Here is a 17,711-nt window from a genome sequence, read left to right on the forward strand (position 1 = left end):
GGCTTTTCCCTTTTCTGCTTAAGGTTTTATTTTTCTCTTGCTTTCTCTGCTTCCTTTGCCTGGAAAAATAATGTGTAAATCTACACAGCTTCTGCGTTTCGCATCTTCTCCCTTATGAATCAAATAGGAGTAATTCACATTAGAGAAACAAGGGCTGAGGTTAAACAGACTGTGTTTGTGAAACATACATTTCTGCAAGTGGAATAATTGGGCCAAAGGCAATGTATGTTTCACATGTGTGGATCCTGTCAAACTGTTCCTCAAAAGAATAATAAGATTCATGAACACAGAATATGAGAAAGTCTGTTTTGCTAGGATTATTTTTACCAGCACTAAGTTGAATTAACCTTTAAATTTTGTGATCAATTTATTTCACTTTAAAGTGGAAAAATATTTTACTGTTTACATTTAGATTTCTGAGATAACTGGTTGAACAATTTTTATATTTTTAAAAAACTGAACCTTCTTATGAGTTATTTGTTGATGTTCTTTGCCTACTTTTATATTGGATTGTTTACTTTCTTGTCAGTGGTTCATAGAAACTTAAAAAAAAATGTACATAAACCAAGTACTCACGAATGGTTTGAAAACAATTTCTCACAGTCTTTGAAGAAGAAGCATGTGGCTTCTTACATTTTTATGAGTTCAAGTAATTTTTCTCTTGTGGTTCTGAGCTTTGTGATTTGTTTAGAAAGAACTTTCAAGCCCCATATTATCTACATAATCTCTGATATTTTTGTTTATACTTTTTAAGTGATTTTGTTTTGTTGTAATTTGAATTCATATGGTATTTATTTTTATGTAAGCTATGCAATCATAATCTAATTTAATTTTTTTCTCAACTGATAATCAGTTCTGGGTGCTATCCTTTCTTTGTCTGTTCATGTACATTTATAAATCTAAAAATAAACTTAAATTGACCTGTTTCCCTATTGCTAAAATGTCCCGTGGTTCTTTTTTTCCTCCAGTTTCCAAAAGTTTTATTGGTAAACTAGCTTTAGAGAAGAATGGTCAATCCTAATGCATCTAAGTAAGAAGAGCTGTATCCAGGGACACATTAAGTGGTGCCCAAGGAGGCTGCTGCTTTGTCCACCTCTTTTTCATGGATCCAGTCATAAGCACAAGACATGTCATCAACCAGTTCTTCCAGCTGAAACCATAGGCTGGTTTCTTTTTCAGGACTTTCTACTGAATTACTACCACAAATGATGTTCCTGCCAACTTGAGTGCAGAGGTCCTGAGAATGGTGCCCAACTTAGAGTCTGCTGGGTTGTCTCCCCAAATATCAGCCTTCCCTGACTTAACCATATCCAGGCCCTTCCAGACCGTGGCCACAACTGATCTTGAGTCCATGCACTTCTCTAGCCCTGGGAAGAACGAGCAGTCTTTCAAGGCAACATATTGCTGCTCAAAGTGTTCATTAGAGACCTGAAGGAACATCATGGCCACAATATAGAATCCTTCTTGCTCAAAGACCTTGATGATCTTGCCCATAAGGCCTCAGTGCATACCATCTGATGGCAATGAAGGTGCTCTGGATGTCAGCTAAGGTCCAAGAAGCTAGTGGAATGTGGATGACTCCTGTTCTGCTGTGCCAGAGCTGAACCTGGAGACTATCTTTAAATTAAAATTTTGTTTTGACTAATTGTAAACATTTCTTTTTTCCCCTAAAAGAACTTCAGAGTGACAAAGACACTCTCCTTGACCAAACTGTAGTCAGGTGTTTCTGAGGTCTTTTCTGGACTGTGCCTCAACCTTGGGCTTTAGTCACCATCCTTGTAGAGTCATGTTTAAGCAAGAATCTTCCTGAGTCAGTTTAGAAACATTTCCCCTACACATGCTATCTGATCACCCATGATATATGATCAAAATTCTCATCCCCCATCACTCCCCACCCTCCATATCTCATCACTCTGACTTACCTTCTGCAAAATTAAATGGATATATAGAAAATGTAAATGAATAAATTTTCAAATGAGTTTTTTTGGGTAAGTTTGTAAAGTTTATGCATCAAAGTTTATCAAAGTTATCAAAGTTTAAAGCAGCACCAAGATATTTGGGACGTGTTATCTATTGATTGAATACAATTTGTACAAGATGTCATTCAATATAAATTCTTTAAAGAAAAAGGACATTTCATTGTAAATGAAGGGGAAAGGTTTTATTGGTATTTTATCTTGAAAATAATTAAAAATTAAAGAATAAACATTTTTCTTAATTTTATCAAAATAAGGGATATAATTTTTTGGATCATTAATTTTATTTCATTTTTTAAATTAATTTATTTTTTAATTGAAGGATAATCAATTTACAGAATTTTGTTGTTTTCTATCAAACCGCAAAATGAATAAGCCATAGGTATACAAATATCCCCTCCCTTTTGAAGCTCCCTCCCAACTCCTTCCCCATTCCACCCCTCTAGAATGATACAGAGCCCCTGTTTGAGTTTCCTAAGCTATACAGAAAATTTCCATTGGCTATCTATTTTACATATAGTAATGTAAGTTTCCATGTTACTCTTTCCATACATCTCACCCTCTCCTCCCCTCTCCCCATAAGTCTATAAGTCTATTCTCTATGTCTGTTTCACCATTGCTGCCCTGTAAATAAATTCTTCAGTACCATTTTTCTAGATTCTATATATGTGTTAGAATACAATATTTATCTTTCTCTTTCTGACTTACTTCACTCTTTATAATAGGCTCTAGATTCATCCACCTCATTAGAACTGACTCAAATGTGTTCCTTTTTATGGCTGAGTAATATTCCATTGTGTATATGTACCACAACTTCTTTATCCATTCATTTGTCATTGGAGATCTAGGTTGCTCCCATGTTCTAGCTATTGTAAATAGTGCTGCAGTGAACAATGGGATACATGTGTCTTTTTCAATTTGGTTTCCTCAGGGTATATGCCTAGGAGTGGAATTGCTGGGTCATATGGTGGTTTTATGCCTAGTTTTTTTTTAACAACTCTACATACCATCTTCCATAATGGCTGTATCAATTTACATTCCCACCAATGGTGCAAGAGTATTGCCTTTTCTCCACATCCTCTCCAGCATTTATTGTTTATAGACTTTTTGATGATGACCATTCTGACTGGTGTGAGGAGATATTTCATTGTAGTTTTGATTAGCATTTCTCTAATAATGAGTGATGTTGAGCATCTTTTCATGTGTTTGATAGCCATCTGTATATCTTCTTTGGAGAAATGTCTGTTTAAGTCTTTTTCCTGCTTTTTGATTGGGTTGTTTGTTTTTCTGCTATTGAGTTGTATGAGCTGCTTGTGTATTTTGGAAATGAATCCTTTGTCACTTGTTTCACTTGCTATTATTTTCTCCTATTCTGAGCGTTGTCTTTTCATCTTATAGTTTCCTGTGCTGTGCAAAAGCTTTTAAGTTTAATCAGGTCCCACTTGTTTACTTGTTTTTATTTCCATTACTCTAGGAGGTGGGTCATTGAGGATCCTGCTTTGATTTATGTCATTGAGTATTCTGCCTATGTTTTCCTCTAAGAATTTTATACTTTCTGGTCTTACATTTTGGTCTTTAACCCATTTTCAGTTTACATTTGGGAATGGTGTTAGGGAGTATTCTAATTTCATTCTTTTGCATGTAGCTGTCCAGTTTTTTCAGAACCATTTATTGAAGAAGCTATCTTTGCCCCATTGTATATTCTTGCCTCCTTTGTCAAAAATAAGGTATCCACAAGTGCATGGATTTATTTCTGGGCTTTCTATCTTGTTTAATTCGTCTATATTTCTGTTTTGGTGCCAGTACCATACTGTCTTGATGACGGTAGCTTTGTAGTATAATCTGAAGTCAGGAAGGTTGATTCCTCCAGGTCCATTCTTCTTTATCATGACTGCTTTGGCTATTCAGGATCTTTTGTCTTTCCATATGAACTGTGAAACTTTTTGTTATAGTTCTTTGAAAAATGTCACTGATAATTTGATAGGGATTGCATTGAATCTGTGGATTACATTTGTTAGTCTAGTCATTTTCACGATATTGATTCTTCCTACACAGGAACATGGAATATCTCTCCATCTGTTTATGTCATCTTTGATTTCTTTCATCAGTGTCTTGTAATTTTCTGTACAGTTCTGTACAGTTCTTTACAGTTCTTTTGTCTCCTTCAGTTCAGTTCAGTCGCTCAGTCGTGTCTGACTCTTTGCGACCCCATGAATCACAGCATGCCAGACCTCCCTGTCCATCACCAACTCCTGGAGTTCACTCAAACTCATGTCCATCGAGTCAGTGATGCCATCCAGCCATCTCATCCTCTGGACTGATCTTCCTTAGAATGGACTAGTTGGATCTCCTTGCAGTCCAAAGGACTCTCAAGAGTCTTCTCCAACACCACAGTTCAAAAGCATCAGTTCTTTGGTGCTCAGCTTTCTTCACAGTCCAACTCTCACATCCATACATGACCACTGGAAAAACCATAGCCTTGACTAGACAGACCTTTGTTGGCAAAGTAATGTCTCTGCTTTTGAATATACTATCTAGGTTGGTCATAACTTTCCTTCCAAGGAGTAAGTGTCTGTTAATTTCATGGCTGCAGTCACCATCTGCAGTGATTTTGGAGCCCCCCAAAAATAAAGTCTGACACTGTTTCCACTGTTTCCCTATCTATTTCCCATAAGTGATGGGACCAGATGCCATGATCTTCATTTTCTGAATGTTGAGCTTTAAGCCAACTTTTTCGCTCTCCTCTTTCACTTTCATCAAGAGGCTTTTGAGCTCCTCTTCACTTTCTGCCATAAAGGTGGTGTCATCTGCATATCTGAGGTTATTGATATTTCCAACAGCAATCTTGATTCCAGCTTGTGCTTCTTGCAGCCCAGCGTTTCTCATGATGTACTCTGTATATAAGTTAAATAAGCAGGGTGACAATATACTCCTTTTCCTATTTGGAACCAGTCTGTTCCACATCTAATTCTAACTGTTGCTTCCTGACTGCATATAGGTTTCTTAAGAGGCAGGTCAGGTGGTCTGGTATTCCCATCTCTCTCAGAATTCCCTGCAGTATATTGTGATCCACACAGTCAAAGGCTTTGGCATAGTCAATAAAGCAGAAATAGATGTTTTTCTGGAACTTTCTCACTTTTTCGATGATCCATCAGATGTTGGCAATTTGATCTCTGGTTCCTCTGCCTTTTCTAAAACCAGCTAGAACAATTGGAAGTTCATGGTTCATGTACTGCTGAAGCCTGGATTGGAGAATTTTGAGCATTATTTTACTAGCATGTGAGATGAGTGCAATTGTGTGGTAGTTTGAGCATTCTTTGGCATTGCCTTTCTTTGGAATTGGAATGAAAACTGACCTTTTCCAGTCCCTAGGTAAGTTTATTCTGAGATATTTAATTCTTTTTGTTGCAATGGTGAATGGGATTGATTGCTTCATTTTTTTTTTTCTGATTTTTCATTGTTAGTATATAGAAATGTAAGTGATTTCTGTGTATTGATATTGTATCTTGAAGTTTTGGTAAATTCACTGATTAGCTCTAGTAATTTTCTGATACTATCTTTGGGCTTTTCTATGTACAGTATCATGTCATCTGCAAACGGTGAGAGTTTTACTTATTTTCCAATCTGGATTCCTTTTATTTCTTTTTCTTCTCTGACTGCTGTAGCTAGTACTTCCAGGACTGTGTTGAATAATAGTGGGAAAAGTGGGCACCTTTGTCTTATTCCTGATCTTAGGGGGAATGCTTTTAGTTTTTCACCATTGAGAATAATGTTTGCTGTAGGCTTGTCCTATACGGCCTTTACTATGTTGAAGTAAGTTCATTCTATGCCCATTTTTTGAAGAGTTTTATTCATAAATGTGTGCTGAATTTTGTCAAAGGCTTTTTCTGCATCTATTGAGATTATCATATGGATTTTATCTTTCAACTTATTAATATGGTGTATCACATTGATAGATTTGCGAATATTGAAGAATCCTTGCATCCCTGGAAGAAACCCAACTTGATCATGGTGTATGAGCTTTTTGATGAGTTGCTGAATTCTGTTTGCTAAAATTTTGTTGAGGATTTTTGCATCTATGTTCATCAGTAACAACTGGCCTGTAGTTTTCTTTTTTTGTGTTGTCTTTGTCTGGTTTGGGTATCAGGGTGATGGTGGCCTCATAGAATGAATTTGGAAGTGTTCCTTCCTCTGCAAATTTTTGAAAAAGTTTTAGAAGGATAGGAATTAGCTCTTCTCTAAATGCTTGATAGAATTCTATGAAGCCATCTGGTCCTGGGCTTTTGTTTTTTGAGAGATTTTTGATCACGGCTTCAATTTCAGTGCTTGTAATATAGTTATTCATAATTTCTATTTCTTCCTGGTTCAGTCTTGGAAGATTGACTTTTCTAAGAATCTGTCCATTTCTTTCATGTTATCCATGTTATTGCCATTAGTTGCTCATAATAGACTCTTTTAATCCTTTGTATTTCTGCATTGTCTGTTGTAACCTCTCCTTTTTCATTTCTAATTTTGTTGACTTGATTCTTCTTTTTTTCTTGGTGAGTCTGGCTAAAGGTTTGTCAAATTATCTTCTCAAAGAACCAGCTTTTAGTTTTATTAATCTTTACTACTGTTTATTTCATTTCTTTTTCATTTATTTCTGCTCTGATCTTTATGATTTCTTTCTTTCTACTAATCTTGGGGTGTTTTTGTTCTTCTCTTTCCAGTTGTTTTAGCTGTAAAGTTAGGTTGTTCAATGTTTTTCTTGCTTCTTGAGGTAGGGTTGTATTGCTATAAACTCCCCTCTTAGAACTGCTTTTGCTGCATCCCATAGGTTTTGAGTTGTTGTGTTTTCATTGCCATTTGTTTCTAGAAATTTTTTAATTTCCCTTTTGATTTCTTCAGTAACCTGTTGTTTATTTAGAAACGTATTGTTTAATCTCCATGTGTTTGTGTTTTACATTTTTTTCTTGTAATTGATATCTAGTCTCATAGCTTTGTGGTCGGAGAAGATGCTTGATACGATTTCAATTTTCTTAAATTTACTGAGGTTTGTTTTGTGACCCAAGATGGGGTCTATCCTGGAGAACTTTCCATGTGCACTTGAGAAGAATGTGTATTCTCCTGCATGTGGATGGAATGTCCTGAAGATATCAATGAGATCTCATCTAATGTATCATTTAAGACTTGTGTTTCCTTATTAATTTTCTCTTTTGATGATCTGTCCATTAGTGTGAGTGGGGTGTTAAAGTCTTCTACTATTATTGTGTTACTGTTAATTTCTCCTTTTATGTCTATTACTTTTTGTCTTATGTATTGAGGTGTTCCTATGTTGGGTGCCAAGATATTTACAATTGTTGTGTCTTCTTCTTGGATAATTATGTAGTGTCCTTTCTTATCTCTTGTAATATTCTTTAATTTTGTCTGATATGAGGATTGCCACTCCAGCTTTCTCTTGCTTCCCATTTGCACGGAATATATTTTTCCATCCTCTCACTTTCAGTGTATATGTTTCTTTAGGTCTGAAGTGGGTTTCTTGTAGACAGCATGTATATGGGTCTTGTTTTTGGATCTATTCAGTCAGTGTCTTTCAGTTGGAGCATTTAATCCATTTACAGTTAAAGAATTTATTGATATATATGTTCCTATTGCCATTTTCTTAATTGTTTGGGGTTGATTTTGTAGATCTTTTTTTCTTCTCTTGTATTTCTTGACTATATAAGTCCCTTTAACATTTGTTGTATACCTGGTTTGATGGTACTGAATCCGCTTAACTTTTGCTTGTCTGAAAAGCTTTCTATTTCTCCATCAATTTTGAATGAGATCCTTTCTGAGTACAATAATCTTGGTTGTAGATTTTTCCCTTTCAGTACTTTAAATATATCTTGCCTTTCCTTTCTGTCCTTCAGAGTTTCTGCTGAAAGATCAGCTGTTAAACGAATGGGGTTTCCCTTGTATGTTACTTGTTGCTTTTCCCTTGCTGCTTATAATATTTTTTTCTTTGTGTTTAGTCTTTGCCAGTTTGATTAGTATGTGTCTTGGTGTGTTTCTCCTTAGGTTTATCCTGTATAGGACTCTTTGTGCCTCTTGGACCTGATTGACTATTTCCTTTTCCATGTTGGGGAAAGTTTCAACTATAATCTCTTCTAGAATTATCTCATATCCTTTCTTTTTCTCTTCTTCTTCTGGGACCCCTATAATTTGAATGTTGGTACATTTGATATGGTTCCAGAGGTCTCTGAGACAGTCCTCAGTTCTTTTCATTCTTTTTACTTTATTCTACTCTTCAGAAGTTATTTCCACCATTTTATCTTTCAGCTCACTGATTCATTCTTCTGTTTCAGATATCCACTATCGATTCCTTCTAGAGTATTTTAATTTCAGTAATTGTGTTGTTTATCTCTGTATGTTTATTCTTTAATTCTTCTAGGTCTTTGTTAATTGATTATTGTATTTTCTCCCTTTTGTTTTCAAGGTTTTTGATCATCTTTACTATCATTATTCTGAATTATTTTTCAGGTAGTTTGCCTATTTCCTCCTCATTTATTTGGACTTCTGTGTTTCTAGTTTGTTCCTTCATTTGTGTAGTATTTCTCTGCCTTTTCATTTCTTAAAAAAGACTTATTGTGTTTGAGGTCTTCTTTTCCCAGGCTTCAAGGCTGAATTCTCTCTTTCTTTTGGTTTCTGCTCTCGTAAGGTTGGTCCAGTGGTTTGTGTAAGCTTCATATAGGGTGAGATTTGAGCTGAGTTGTTTTTTTCCCCCTCTGATGGACAAGGCTGAGTGAGTTGGTAATCCTGCTGATTTTTGAGTTTGTATTTTCGTTTTGTTTGTTGTTTAAATGAGGCATCCTGCACAGGGTGCTACTGGTGGTTGGGTGGTGCCAGGTCTTATATTCAAGTGGTTTCCTTTGTGTGAGTTCTCACTATTTGATACTCCCTATGGTTAGTTCTCTGGTAGTCTATGGTCTTGGAGTCAGTGCTCCCACTCCAAAGGCTCAGGGCTTGATCTCTTCATCTAGGACTGATGAGATGAAAACAACCTTTTTATTTTGCAGACCTCCTGTTGTAGTTATTTCCAAAATCTGGTCGACTACATCTTCAGTTTCTCTGCATCCAGCATGCCTCAGGAGCCACGGTTCCTCTATATTGGCAGGGATATCACTTTAATTGCTTTATTTCTTGGCCTTCCCAAAGTATGAATCTAGAGTGTTTTGCTGTAATTTTTTTCTGACAAAATTATATAAAAACACAATATGAAGTAATTTGCTTCATGTCTGACTTTTGCAACAGGGTTCTAAAGCAGGGAGTTTTTGTTAAAATATGCAAGCTCTGTTTGCTAAACGTTTTGATTTTAAAACAATATTGTTTAAAGCATTTTTCTTGTTCCCTTGCTTCATTTTCTTTTCTTTAATTGTTAATTGGACTGATCAAATGGTCTGCTCTGTGACTTGTGTAGTTCCCAGAGTCACTTTTATTGATTTCATGGCATTCTATATTTTTTATGACTTTCATTTTTACATTATAATTAACTTGCACTGTATTTTTATTGTATTATTTGAAGTAATACCTGATAATAAGAGACTGACAAATAATGCAGTATGACATGTAGGAATATATAATTCACTTAGGCTTAGGAACTAATAGTTAAGCTATTCAAATAGGCCACTTTAATACCATAATTAATAATTACTTTATTTTTCCCTATCTAACCTCACAACTGTGTGGACTCAGAACATTTCTACTCAGATAGTCATCACATCCTATTATCATGCGAATGTTGTGTGTTTTTTGGAAATTTCCTTTTTTGGGTAAGTTATATATTGGATATTTTTCCATGTCAGGACCTATGGATATACTTTATTCTTTTACCTGGTATGTATGCTTCAGAGGTTTATCTAGTCTTCTGTTGGTAAAAATTTGTGAAACTTATTTTTCAATAATATAATGAGTATCTTGTATACCCTTTTTAGTGATATGAGAATATTTCTCTAGAATAGCTATTCAGTAGACTTGCTGGGTTGAGATGATAGGTATTTTACATTTTAATGTATTTTATAAGTATGTGCTTTTCAATGCATTGGCCAATTATATACTTCCCTGTACAGCATATGAACACCCCATTATCATGTTTGTCCAATCTGTGAATGTTTCAACGTTTCTTTTTTTTCAACCTGATGGATAAAAACTGACATTTCATGTTTTATTTTGTTTGTTTTTTTTTCCCCTGCTAACCAACAAGGTTGAGTGCTTTTTTGTATATATATTGCTATTGTTTCAATTTTTGTGAATAGTCTTCATGTATATTTTGCCCACTTTTCTGTTGAATTGTTTGCCTTTTTCCTGTAGAATTTATAAGGCTATTTAATATATTCTAAGCACTAAACTCTAATATCTTATATATTACACATATTTTCTACTTGACTTTTGCTTGTCTGTTCATTTTATTTATTTTAATGTTGATCTGTTTATGAATTTTGAATTTTAAAAAGTTATCTTCCCTATTTTTGGCTGTATTTCCTTCTAATGCTTTTTTAAATTTTAGTTTTAACAGTTTTAAAAGCTAGCTTCTTAATCTACTGGAAATTTGAGTTTTTGAGAAGTGTGAAGCAAGGAAATCCTGTGGGCTCTACATTTAAAATATACCCAAACCTGTCACTGCTTTCTACCAAGCTACTCCTCTGGTTCAAAACACCATCACAAGTTCTGGATTTCTGCTTCCCTGATTGTCTTATGTATACTTGCTTCTGAGAGGCTATTTTCAACACAACCAGCAGAGACATCTTTTCAAACAGCAGGATAGCAATAGCTGCCCTTTTTACTAAGAGTGAAACCAGTGTTCTTAAGGTTAAAATGATCTGGCCTTATCTCCTCCTATGTGTCAATGAGGGTAGACCTCTTTGTCTACCCCTGCTTCTGCCCCTCACCATCTTTCACTGTGCCTTGGATTCAGTTTATACACCACCTCAGGCCTGCTCACCTGCCCTGCTTTCAACTTACAGTAGTGACTTGCTGTGTCTCACTGGCCTAGAGCCAGGTTGCTGCTGTGGCAGCTGCTTCTGCTTTAGGCTGACACTCCTACTGTGCCTACTGCCCCTGATACCCCTTTAATACCTGGCTGCAACTTCCTCTTACTTCCTGTTTCTATGTTCCACGTTGCCACTGATTTTCAAGATATGGATTGTAGCTCTCCATTTCACTAAGCACCACACATGTGCAGCTTGGAAGTGTAAGGGGCTAATTCATAAAAGATGGAACTTTGACTGAAGGGGGATGGGAGTGAGTGGATAAATTCTCTCTTCTCCCTCCTTTTAAAGGCAGAATAGCTTTATGTGATCTTTCTAAAGATGTCTTACATGACCCAGGCATCAGTTTACATAAAGCTGTATCCCAATCCATAACACTGTGCCTTATTTTGTCCTATCTCATCGCCTACTAGGGCTTCACTGGTGGTTTAGATGGTAAAGAATCTGCCTCCAGTGTGGGAGACCCGGGTTTGATCCCTGAGTTAGGAAGATCCCCTGGAGAAGGGCATCTTTTGGAGAAGGGCAACCTGCTCCAGTATTCTTGCCTAGATAAACCCCATGGACAGAGGTGCCTGGTGGGTTATAGTCCATGGGGTTGCAGAGTCAGAGACAACTGAGTGACTAACACACACACACACACACACGCGCGCGCGCACACACACACACACACACACATCTCTATTCCATTTTCCCAGTGTTCATGCTTCCCTAGGATTGTATTTCCCAATAAAATGTTAGGAAAAATTTGTTTCCTTCAGAGCCTGCTTTCTAGTGGAACACTTAGTGTAAATATTTATTCTGAATTATTTTGTATGCTTATATTTGTTTCTAGGCTAGCTAGGTCTTCTAGTTATTCCCTTCATACCCTTTCCTCAACGTCATAGAGAAATCTGTTCCCTTGAATATGTGAACTGTTCATGGGAGGACTGTGAAATATGATAAAAGAACTAAAAATAACCAACTGGGCATCTCCAATAGCAGTTACCTCAACAGTTCTAACTCACATCTGACAGTATTTCCTATCTTAGTATTAACACTGCCAGATAGCCAGTTGCTTCAACCTGAAACTTTAGAATAATCCTTAAATCCCCATATCCGGTTTGTTAACAAGTTTTTTTAATGCACTTGCTCAAACATCTCCAAAATATTTTCTCTTCTCCCTAATGACCTTGCATTCATTAGAGTTCTGTGCTCTGTCAGATGTCAGCTTAAGTGTCACCTACTCAGAGCGGCTCTCCTGACACCCTATTTAAAGAGCCTTCACTTTGTAGTTGTGTTGTACCCTGTTTAATTCCTTCACAGTGTTATAGCAAATCGTTAATAACTCATTTAAACCTTTTTAACTAATTTATCATTTGTTTCTTCATTGGAATGTAAGTGCTATGTTTCCTGTAGTAGCCACAGTGTCTATTCTAGTCATAGCAGAGTCTCTATAAAGAGTGGATAACTGAAGAATACAATAGTTTCTTATTAGGGTCATTTGCTTCCACTTTCCTTACTCAGCTGTTCTAATCAACCCTCTACACTAATAGAATTGTTTATCTAAAACAGAGATCTGATCATGTTACTTCCCAATTTAAAATCTTTATTTTCATAAGTACAAGATAGACATCAATTTCTTCAGCCTATAAAAAGAAGCAAAAGTGGATTAAAGACCTAAATGCAAGATTGGATACTATAAAACAGGGGAAAACATAACACAGAATACTCTTTGACATATATCACAGCAGTTTGTTTGGATCCGTCTCCTAGAATAATGGAAATAAAACCAAAAAATAATCAAATGGGATTTAATTAGATTTAAAAGCTTTTGTACAGCACAGGAAACCATCAGCAATACAAAAAGACAACATACTAAATGGGAGAAAATATCTACAAATGCCATGACCAATCAGGTATTAATATCTAACATATATAAACAGCTTGTAAAACTCAAAATCAAAAAGAAAAAAAAAACCTGATTAAAAAATAGAAGAACTGACATTTTTTTCCAAAGAGGAAATGCTGGTGACCAACAGGCATGGGAAATAAAGAAGATGCTCAACAGCACTAATCATCAGGGAGATGCAAATGAAAATCAAAATGAGATATTACCACACACCTATAAGGATGGCTATCATCAAAAAGACCACAAATTGCAAATATTTACAAGTATCCTTGGAAGAAAATTTATGACCAACCGCATATTGAAAAGCAGAGATATTACTTTGCCAACAAAGGTCTGTCTAGTCAAGGCTATGGTTTTTCCAGTGGTCTTGTATGAATGTGAGAGTTGGCCTATGAAGAAGGCTGAGCACCGAAGAATTGATGTTTTTGAACAGTGGTGTTGGAGAAGACTCTTGAGAGTCCTTTGGACTACAAGGAGATCCAACCAGTCCATTCTAAAAGAGATCAGTCCTGGGTGTTCTTTGGAAGGAATGATGCTAAAGCTGAAACTCCAGTACTTTGGCCACCTCATGCAAAGAGTTGACTTATTGGAAAAGACTCTGATGCTGGGAGGGATTGGGGGCAGGAGGAAGGGGAGACGACAGGATGAGATGGCTGGATGGCATCACCGACTCGATGGACCTGAGTTTGAGTGAACCCCGGAAGTTGGTGATGGACAGGGAGGCCTGGCATGCTGTGATTCATGGGGTCACAAAGAATTGGACATGACTGAGCAACTGAACTGAAGTGAACTGATATGTGTGTGAAGAGAAGGGAACCCTTGTATGTTGTTGCAGGGAATGTAAATTGGTACAACCATTGTGGAAAACAGTATGGAGGCTTCTCAAAAAACTGAAACTATATTTTTAAAAAATTTTATTTCTTTATTTTGGCTGTGCAGGGTCTTCACGGCTACACAGGCTTTTCTCTAGTTGCAGCAAGCTGGCACTACTCTTCATTGCAGTGAGTGGGGTTCTCATTGTGGCGGCTTCTCTTGTTGTGGTGCACAGGTTCTAGAGTGTGGGCTTCAGTAGTTGCATCCTGTGGGCTCAGTAGTTGCAGTTCCTCGGCTCAAGGGCACAGGCTCAGTAGTTGTGGTACTTGGGCTTTTGCTCCAAAGCATGTAGGATCTTCCTGGACCAAGGGTCAAACCCATGTCTCTTGCATTGGCAGGCAGATTGTTTACCTCTGAACCACCAGGGAAGCCCTAGAACTACTTTCAATCTACTTTAAATGAGGTTTTAAGTAGAATTGAATGTACAGTACTAGGTCAAAATATTATAATTCATATTTGGTCTCAAATTATTCATTGAAAAAACCTGATCCTCCATAGTTTTGGAATTTAAAAAGCCCATGAGTTTGTCTAGATTATATTTATCCTTTCTCCATAGATGTTTTTGACAAGCTTTTCATAGATTTAAAAAAATTTTTTTCTATTTTTAATGTTTCTTTTATTTGCTATTTTTAAATTTCAATTTTTTTCATATTTCAGAATCTTAACAATTAAACAGTATCATTTTCTAGATAGAGCTATAGAAATTACACACAAAAAATTGTATTTTGTGATTAGTCTGTGGGGTTAATTTCTCTTATGCCATTCTTTCTTCTGCAGATTACATGTTTATGTGTTGCAATTACTAAAAATTTACATTTTAATATATTTTTCTTCAAAAATAATTTTAAAAGCATACATAATTGACATTAAGCTTTTGTATTGGCCATGTAACTGACTTAGTTTTCTGTATTGTATTGGTCCTATAATATTTCAGAAACTTTTTTATTACTGCATTTATTTCCATGCAGGTTTAGAAAATTAATTTTATTTATTTATTCTTGGCTGTGTGGGGTCCTTGCTGCTGCACAGGCTTTTCTCCAGTTGCAGAGAGTGGTGGCCACTCTCTGGTTGTGGTGTGTAGGCTTCTTATTACAGTGGCCTTCTCAATGCTGAGTACTTGTGACTCCCAGGCATAATTGTGCACATGGGCCCAGTTGTGCCAAGGTAAGTGGGATCTCTAGGATCAGGGATTGAACCCGGTGTCTCCTGTGTTGGCAGGTAGACTCATTACCACTGAGTCACCAGGGAAGCCCCTATTTCCATCCAGTTTAATGGCATGATTTAATTAATTCCTCCTAAGTAAAATATAAAATAGTATTTCTAAGTTTTTCTGTTTTCAGAGTGTTTTAACAATTTTGTCTTGAATTATACTTTGTTCCTTTCAGATCTATGCTGTTCTAACATACATTTTTCTTTTTAAGTTAGTCTTTTAAATTACATTGACCTTTGAACAATGTGGGAGTGAGGGCTTCAACCCTCTCTATTCAGTTTTAAAAATCCATGCATACCTTATAACTAACCCTCCATGCTGATGTTTTCTTTACATACATGTTTTCTCAATATCAGCAGTCTGCATTCTCAGATTCAACCAGCCATGGGTCGTGCAGCACCAGAATATTTAGTATTTTTAAAAATCCATGTACAATTGGACCCACACCTGGGTCAGACTTGTATTGTTCAAGGATCATCTGTATATAGATAAAACACACTTTTTCAAAAAAAAGTTTCCTACCTTGTAAATCAACTCTTTAATTTTCTGACCTTTAATACTACTTTGTAGGATAAAATGTTCCCACATTCATTGCCAATAACATATTTAGTGATTAATGATTTAGAGAATACATTTTGAAAGTCTGTAGCTTATTAATAAGTAGTGCTATGACTTCCCCATTATTTATAAAATGGATAAATTCAATAAATAATCTGACATAATTTTATAGATTTGTAAGAAATGTTAACTTTCTTAGCTGAAATTACTTTCCCAATTATTTTCTTGATCTTCTCCTGTTTTCTTAAAGTAGAGTTTGTGAGAAACTATTAATTATAGTTTGAAAAAATTTTAAATGCTGTGAGCCAATTCAAAGATAATATTATCAAATACGAAGAAGTAATAGACTAGGCTGAGGCTGTGATCCTCAAAATTGTTCTGCTCATTGCATTTCTTAAGTTATTGGGATGGATTATGATTACTTGTATTGAATATCTAGTCTTTTTTTAAAAAAATTTAAAAACTGTAACTTTGAGACATTTACTCCTAGACATGAGGAACTAATAGGTGCTGAATTTCCTATATATAAACAACTAGGGAAAAATATGAACAACTGGGGAAAATGGAAACATGCTATTTTAAGACACTAATGTCTTAAGAAAGAAGAAACACACTAGTTGGTGCCAGTGATTGAACCAGCTTTCTGCTGGAGACAGTTTATGAACTGTAGGTCAGGCAGAGAAAACCCTAGCAAAGCACAGCAGTCCACTGAGTTGCAAGATAAATATCAGTTGGGGAGGCAACTTAAATTTGCAAAGCAGAGTACTGGCGAAGAATGATTTTGAGGTATAAACCCCCAGGAATCTATTTCTGGGTCCATTTTTATTTTTGACTGAATATCAAGTTTCTCCAGGAAATTTGAAATTCTATGAAACCACATGAAGAGTTACATGGAAGAATTCTGATATGGAGGAACCGTGTATGTAAATTTGAAGTTGAACGTACAAGATTGGAAGACTGTCAATCTGCTGGCTGTAACTGTCATTTCCAGCCAGTTACAGTGAAGAGGTATTACAGTTCTGTAATCCTACACCTACCTTAGAGGAGTCATGCATTAATAGGAGAGCTAAACTAGACCTACAGTGAAGGCTACTGTATTTAAACCCTTAAAAAAAAATCTTAACAACTAACACTGAAAGGATTATGGTGATCCACAAAACACCTAATCTTAGCCAAAAGGCCAAGAAGTGATTAATATACAAAACAAAAAACATAATATTTGAAACGAAGAAATCAAAGTCCAGACACTCAACAACATAAAATTTATAATACTTCATCATTTTAGCAATCAGTCATTAATTAATGGACACACAAAGAAGTAGAAACATGATATATGGTAGTAAAAAAAAAAAGTCCAATAATAGAAACAGAACCAGAAACAGCAGCGATGTTTGAATAAGCAGATAAACTTCAAAATCTGCACTGTAAACATTTTCAAAGCATTAGAAATTAAATTGGAGAAGGAAATGGCAACCCACTCCAGCGTTCTTGCCTGGAGAATCCCATGGACGGCAGAGCCTGATGGACTGCCGTCTACCGGGTCGCACAGACTCGGACACGACTGAAGCGGCTTAGCAGCAGCAGCAGCAGCAGCAGCAGAAATTGTATATAAATACAAGAACAATAGAAAAGGAAATCATAAAATTAAAACTTATACAATCTAACTAAAAAAATGCAAATGCAATATAAAACATAAAAAATGTACTGTAAAGGGGCTTGAAAACAGATGTTACAAAGAAAAGATAACACATAGTGCTATAGACTGAATGTTTATGTCCTTCCTAAAATAATATGATGGAAAACCTAATTTCTAATGTGATGGAATTTGGAGGTGGTGCCTTTGGGAGGTGACTAAGTCATGAGAATAGAGACCTCACGGGTGAAATTAGTGCTTTTCTAAGAGAGACCCTGGAGAGCTCAATTACACATCTGTCATATGGTCTATGAACCAAGAAGTCAACTCTCACACAGAATCAGCCAACCTCTTGATCTTGGACTTTCTAGCCTCTAGAACTCTGAGAAATTAATTTCTATTGTTTATAAGGCACTAAATATATGATAACTTGTTATAGCAGCCCAAACAAAGACACATAGATACAACAATAGACAATAACCAAAATGAGGCACAAAGAGAAAAAATAATTTTACTTTTTAATTTTTTTACTTTACAATATTGTATTGGTTTTGCCATATATTGCCAC

At 35.9% G+C, this 17,711-nt stretch overlaps 1 pseudogene; it reads right to left on the reverse strand.

The window, feature by feature from the left end:
* Positions 1–1,057: 1,057 nt before the first annotated feature.
* On the reverse strand, positions 1,058–1,774 carry LOC101117168 (nucleoside diphosphate kinase B-like; annotated as a pseudogene).
* Positions 1,775–17,711: the final 15,937 nt, after the last annotated feature.

This window comes from Ovis aries, chromosome 8 (genome assembly GCF_016772045.2).
Source record: "Ovis aries strain OAR_USU_Benz2616 breed Rambouillet chromosome 8, ARS-UI_Ramb_v3.0, whole genome shotgun sequence".
NCBI classification, from domain to species: domain Eukaryota; kingdom Metazoa; phylum Chordata; class Mammalia; order Artiodactyla; family Bovidae; genus Ovis; species Ovis aries.